We start from the raw sequence: 6442 nt of genomic DNA, 5'->3' as shown, positions 1-6442 counted from the left end.
GCGGCCGCCCCGAGGTGTCCCCGCCGCCGGACGGGCGGCCCCGGGCCTGGGCGGCCCCGCGGGGCAGCGCCGGGGACGCGGCTTCCCCCGCAACACGCTGGCGTTTCGGTGGCGGTGGTGGACAGGCGGTTTTAGCCTGATTCCACCCAGACCGCAACCGGGCAGGTACTCGGCTGAGGAATCATAGAATCGTTAAGGGTGGAAAAGACCCTTAAGATCATCGAGTCCAACCCCCGAGGAGTCGGCAAGGGGGTCGTACTGGAGCGCTGGAATGTATCACACTGGAAACCAGTTGCTTAGACTGACCTCTCACATGTTGGCTGCTGGGCTCACTTCTGTTTTTTCTTGTATGAGGGAAATATGATGGATAATAGTGCTCCGAGTTTATATGGTCGACGGACATATTCAAAACCAAGAAAACCTGGCTTCGGTCCAGGTAGTGCTTCTGGGTCCTTGGGCATCCTTGGGCAATCTCATCCTGGCATGAGATTCTCATGAGACTCAGTTCTGAGGCTGGAAAGGAGAGGTCTGGTGTAGCCTTCGCACCATGCGGCCCTAGATAGCCCAGGCGACGTGTGCCCCTTTATAAAGATACTCCTCCCGCTCAGAATGGTGCTCCCTCCGTGCTGCCCAGGTACTCCCTGCCCAAACAAAATAACATTGCTGATGATACTTTCCCTACCTCAAAGTGCTTCATGGCATACCCCGGGAAAATATTTACTCCAAATGCTGTGTTTTTGCGTATCATATATGTGATGTTATCAGCTAGTAAGAACAAGCCCCGTGTAGATGGCATTTTTTTTCTGTTAAACGCAGCTAGCCACAGTGCATTATTTCAATATTAATCTGCAGACTGCCCATAAAAGACAAAGAATGTGGAGTTCATGCTGATATGCTATTTTTGACTCCTGCCTTGAGACCAAAGAACTGCAGTACAGTGCATATGGACTTTAAAATCACTGCATGGCTTGGAACATCCTGCCAGGAGACCATATGTGTTACAGCATTTAATACGAGTTTGTTTTTCTCTCCGTATGCTTATGTAACTGCTGCTAAGGTCACTAAAATCTTTGCATATGTGCAAGCAACCGGAATACCTGATGATCCCACTTGAAAATTCTCCACCCTTTTATTTTTGGTCATTAAAAACCACTTTTTCATGGATGACCTTGGTAAGTGACATTCAGAGTCTGAAATAAAAGCATATATAATTTTTTTTATTTTTCCTTCAGAGTAAAAGTTCTGGAAGCTCTACATAAAAATTTAGAGGGAAAAAAACCCTGTCTCAACCAAGATCCTTCTGCATAATGATGCGCCTTCCACTGCCCCTGAAACTTTGCACACCGTGCAAAAAATGAGCATGCAGTTATGCAATCACATAACTGTGTAGAACAACTGATATAAAGGCATCTTCCTATTCATCCCAGTTAATCTTTTACTTCTGTGGTTAATACTGGCTGTTGTCTCAGTGTTTGTAATGATTTTCGGCCATTGTTAACATCACAACAATGCTTAATATACAAAGAATGGATCGCAATAACCAAACACATTCTGTGATAATGAGATTTGTCTTACAACCTCTTGGTTTGCTATTGCAGCTCTTGATTAGTTTGGCATCCATGCAACATTTCAGAAATGAAAGGAAAATTAAATGCTGCACATATTTAGCAGTGAGTTGTAGAACAAAAACTATAGATCTGATCTGCTCATCACTGCAAAACAGCACAGAGTAGCTTTGGGAAGTCCTCTGTGTGCATTTACAATACATGCCCCCATGCCGGAGCTCCCTGTGTTTTGTTCATTCAGGAAGGGCAATGCTTTGGTTACCTCTCAGACTGGGGGCTGCACAGAGATTCACGGGCAAGGCACTGAAACGGAGACTGTAGCTGCCTCGGCCTCAATAACGAGCTAGTTCTGTCAAGATTGGCTCATTTTACATCTTGTCGTGAGCTGTATTTGGAGGCTTCCCAGGCCACAGGTAGGAGCTCATGGGCTGTGTTTGAGGGATCCATGCCGTGGTGGATAGAAACACACAGCTCTGGCTTTTCTCTCCAGCCCTGCCTGGACACTTGCTGTGTGATCATTCCCAAGCTCCTATCTTTCTGCCTGGATTCTCCCATTTGTAAAACGAGGATAGCCCATACTCACCCACCCCATGGCAATCTTTCAAGTATAGTTTATTGATACTTTTAATCACTGTTTTGTTATTCTTTATGAGATCTCTGCTGAGCCGTTGCTAGAGACTAAGCTCAGGAGGGGAACTGTTGCCCTCGACCTGAAATGCTACATTTGAAGTTGCCCTTGTTGCTACCTGAAGGCAATAACATGCATCTGTGGAGCAATTACAGGCTGGGGATGGGGTTTGATTTCAACAGTATTCACCAAGACCATGTGGAAGTTTGAGAACTTGTCACTCAGGAGGTTTTGTATTAAAATTTTAAATATGGATAATTTGAACATTCGTATTTGTGCTTAATGACCTGCATCAATCAATTTAATATTTTACACTGTGTATAAGTTCTTGAAAAGAGTTTTGGTTTTGTTTTTTGTTTTTTGTTTTAAATTAATAGATTGGATAGCTCCTATTCCCTCTGAAGTCCATAAGAGTTTTACCAGTTGACTTAAATTAACTCTCAAAATCATTGTTTGTATCGATGGATGAAATTGAAGAAGGCAGGTGTGAAAATACAGAATTTGTTTGCACACAACAAAACATTAAGGCAGAAAAAAACTACCTCTATAAAATATTGGCTGGTTTGGGGTACCAAACCTGAAATCCTTAAGGCAGTTAAAGCAACTGATAGTTGTAGACACTCTGCAGCTCAAAACAAGAGTTTTATGTCCCTCAGGCTGAGCTCCTTAAATGGGCAACATCCAGATTCTTTATTCTTTCTGCATAGGTTAGAATTTGGTAGCATTCATGGGACAGAGAGAATGTGGGCACATTGCTTAGAACTGTAATCAAATTGTATTTGATCAAATTGCCAACGTTTGACCAGGTGTCTAGAACTCCATCCTCACGTGCAGTTTGGGACAACAGCAAGAGTTTAATGCTCTAAGCTTTAATAGTCAAAGGACCTACTGCTCTTACCCAAGCCAAATGTGAACACCATCCCTTAAAAGGGATTAAACACAGAGTTATAACTCTTTGTAGGCTTTGCTTCCTCATTACATGTCTGATCGCAAAACCCTTCTGTTCCTCATTTGTCTTCTAAGTGTTTTATTTCCCTTCCTGGCAGAGATTCTGAGAACAGATTATTATTATAAGAATGAAAGAAAGAAGATGTGTGTGTGCAGGTACACAGCATATACACACAAACCCACAGATGCGAGCAAGGTAGTGCTTGCCTTTCAGTGAACAGAAGCCACGCTAGGCAGCAGGGAAGCGATCCGCTGGCATGGAGACTGCTCATCCGCACAGCTTTTAGTGTTCTATACAAACAATAGAAAAAAAACATATTAAGTCTTTGGAAAGATGCAAGAATAGTTTTACAACACAGCCAAAACCAAACGGGCATCTTCTCATTTAAGGTGATTTGTCAGGGAATACAAGGATGCGCTGAGCGGTGGCTGGTCACGCTGGCTGCGATAAGCCTACTGACACATGTTGGTATTAAAGAAGCGTTTAATGCAAGAAACCCGAGGAGCCAGCCCAGTGCAGGCAATATCACGTGCTATATCAAGAATGTTATCAGGGGATTTGATAAGCGGAAATCCCGCTGCCTCTGGACATGCTGGGATGACTCAGATGTGGAATGAAATGTACCGCTGCAGCACTGAAGCCCTAATTTCTCCTGGAAATAGAACCATGCGACTCCCTCATATCCTTTAATCCTGTTGTGATGAAGCACCTCCTCCTGCCTCAGCAGTACCCTCTGGTGCACATTCCTGGGCTCTGTGTCATGTGTCACAGCAAATGCTTGTACAAAACACTAGGGCCGCCCTGCAGACAGTGTAAATCAGTGGAGCTCAACCATATACTTGCATGTGATATCCAAGACTCCCATATAGGTGGCATGCTGCTAAATGCTTTTCCTGTCCTTCCTATGCTTGTTTTATACACAAGCAGGATGTAAACGTCACAGTTTTACAGCAATCAGATAACTCCTCTACTTCTTTTGCTTTACAACTTTCTACCATAGAAATTCTATCACAAGGGCCCTAAAGAGACCATATGGGCAGTAAACATTCCTTATGTATCCCATGTACAGAAAGGACATATTTTCTTATTGGTTCACACAAGAGCAGATCATGCAGAAATTATTGTTTTTTAAATTACTACTATTTTCCCTGCAGTAACAGCAATACAACAGTGAGTAACTACCCTTGAATGGTTTCTGTCTATTTTACAGCAGGGGGATCTTTTCCCCTTTTTGGTCACAAGAAAAATAATAAAGGCATTAAAATGTACGTTTCTTTTCAGAAAGTGTTGTATTGATTTTATGTAACATCTGAATGCTTTGTGTTGTAGGTTACATATAACCATATAATTTGTCTGTAACAAGAAATAGACCAAAAGACTTGCTCAGTGAATTGTGCAAATGAGCCTTTCCTCATCAGTGATCCAAGGCATAATAAAAAACCCTGCTTTTTTCGTTCCCTCTAAGAGGTGAAAAAGCTCACTTACAGAAGCAAGTGTATTCCACTGAAAGAAAAGGTGATTAATTGCAGATTGAACCCATACAGAAAAGGAAAAACCCAGTTTGGATCCATGCTTTTGTTCCAGGATCATTCAGTCTCATCCCTAGTTTGGAGAGAACAAGGGGTTTTTTGATCAACAACCACAAAAATGTTACTTTTATGGAACAAAGCTAAGAGCAGCCAGTGCTGCCATTACTCCACCCCTATTGAAGGACAAGGAGCTAATAAACAGGTTGTTCAGTTATTTTCTAATAGCTGAAAATAGAAGGCATAGCCAATAAAAGCAAGCTGTAACTTGAAAAATTCAAAATTCTTCCCTGAAGTAATCAGGTCTTGCAGCAAAAGAGAATAGATGCTGGTCTAGAAACAGAGAGATTGTCAATTTAGTATTTCTGAAACCTTTCGACTGAGCAACGAGGTACATAACATTGCCAGCTCTTGCAAGCCCTCAGACGATTTTGACGATTTTCATAAAACATATATCTGGGGACCAAATGATCTTTCTGGAAGGACAAAAGAGGAAGGAAAAAAGCAGGAGTTACACAGGTCCACGTAGACAACTTAGTGGGCTCTCTTCTGGAGGGGCAGGGACCATGGAAACGTAGACTACGCATAGCGTAGGGCCCCCAGAGGGTCCTGACCCTAATTGGCAGCTCTTGGGTAGTTACATCCCTTGCATAACTGCCCCAGTACTAGCAGGCAGCCAGTAACCACACTGCCACTGGTTTCCAGTCAAATCCAGTGTCTTCATGAAATATGCAAGGAACGATATTTTTTGCCGAGGGAATATGCAAATTTTCAATTTATTTAGAGAAGTATGGCATTTAAAGAAGGCCAAAGGTGTCGCGCTCCTCCATCCACTGATTTTGTGCCTTTTCTTTCATGTTCTCTGGGAAAAGTCAAGAAGAAATGCATGTGATCATTTTGCTCCCCAAAGCTGGGGAGGGCTTTGGCCCCAGAACTGCTGTCTGCCACCGTGGGGTATCATCAAGTGTCTCTCCTGGTAACAGTAAGTGCCACAGAGGTCTGAGGCCATTGCAGAGCTGGACTGGCTTCAGAGGGGCTCATAGCCTCAGCCAAAACCTACTCTAGGTGCAATAAATGGAAACTCGAGGGAAGTGCTGAACATGTTCAGATTGCTTAGATGGCTGTTCTGCCCTGCAGAACGGGCTGTAATGGAGCAACAGTACTGTAGACTGTTAAATTTTTTCACAGCCTAACTCTGGTGGAAGTTCATAATGAAAAGCTTTTTACAGTAAGTCCCAAGTGGGTTAGGTGCCTGCCATGCAGGCTCAGTGTCTGATGTGCTTCAGCATCTTTGGCATTCCCACTGTCTGTACATGCCTCTAGAACTTTTCAAATCCAGCTCTAAACCCTTATTGATTTAAATCATAGGATTAAACCCTAAATTTTTTTTTAAATGGCATTTTCAGACACTTAAGAGTTATTCTGCAATAATCAAGAAGTCTCATCTTCTGTATATCAGTTATGATTTATGACTCAACCTGACATAGCTCAAAATGCTAAAACAGATTGTGGCACTTACAAAGGTATGCAGCAACCTAAGAGTGACAGCTGAAAGGGCACGGCTGCATCAACAGTCCAAGGCTCAGGTACAAATTCTAGGTGTTGTACAGAATTTTTATTTTTGCAGACTTTTCTGAGATCTGTTGGAAATAACTATAAATCAAGAGCTATATTTATTTGATGTTTAACTCATGAGCAATAGTATCTGTTGCTGTAGGAATATGTGTTTAAAGTAGTTTCTACTCTTGGCTCTCCCCTGGCCTCCCCTTGGCTG

This window comes from Phalacrocorax aristotelis, chromosome 9, assembly GCF_949628215.1.
Source record: "Phalacrocorax aristotelis chromosome 9, bGulAri2.1, whole genome shotgun sequence".
Classification (NCBI taxonomy): Eukaryota; Metazoa; Chordata; class Aves; order Suliformes; family Phalacrocoracidae; genus Phalacrocorax; species Phalacrocorax aristotelis.
This window is presented reverse-complemented; position numbering follows the sequence as displayed.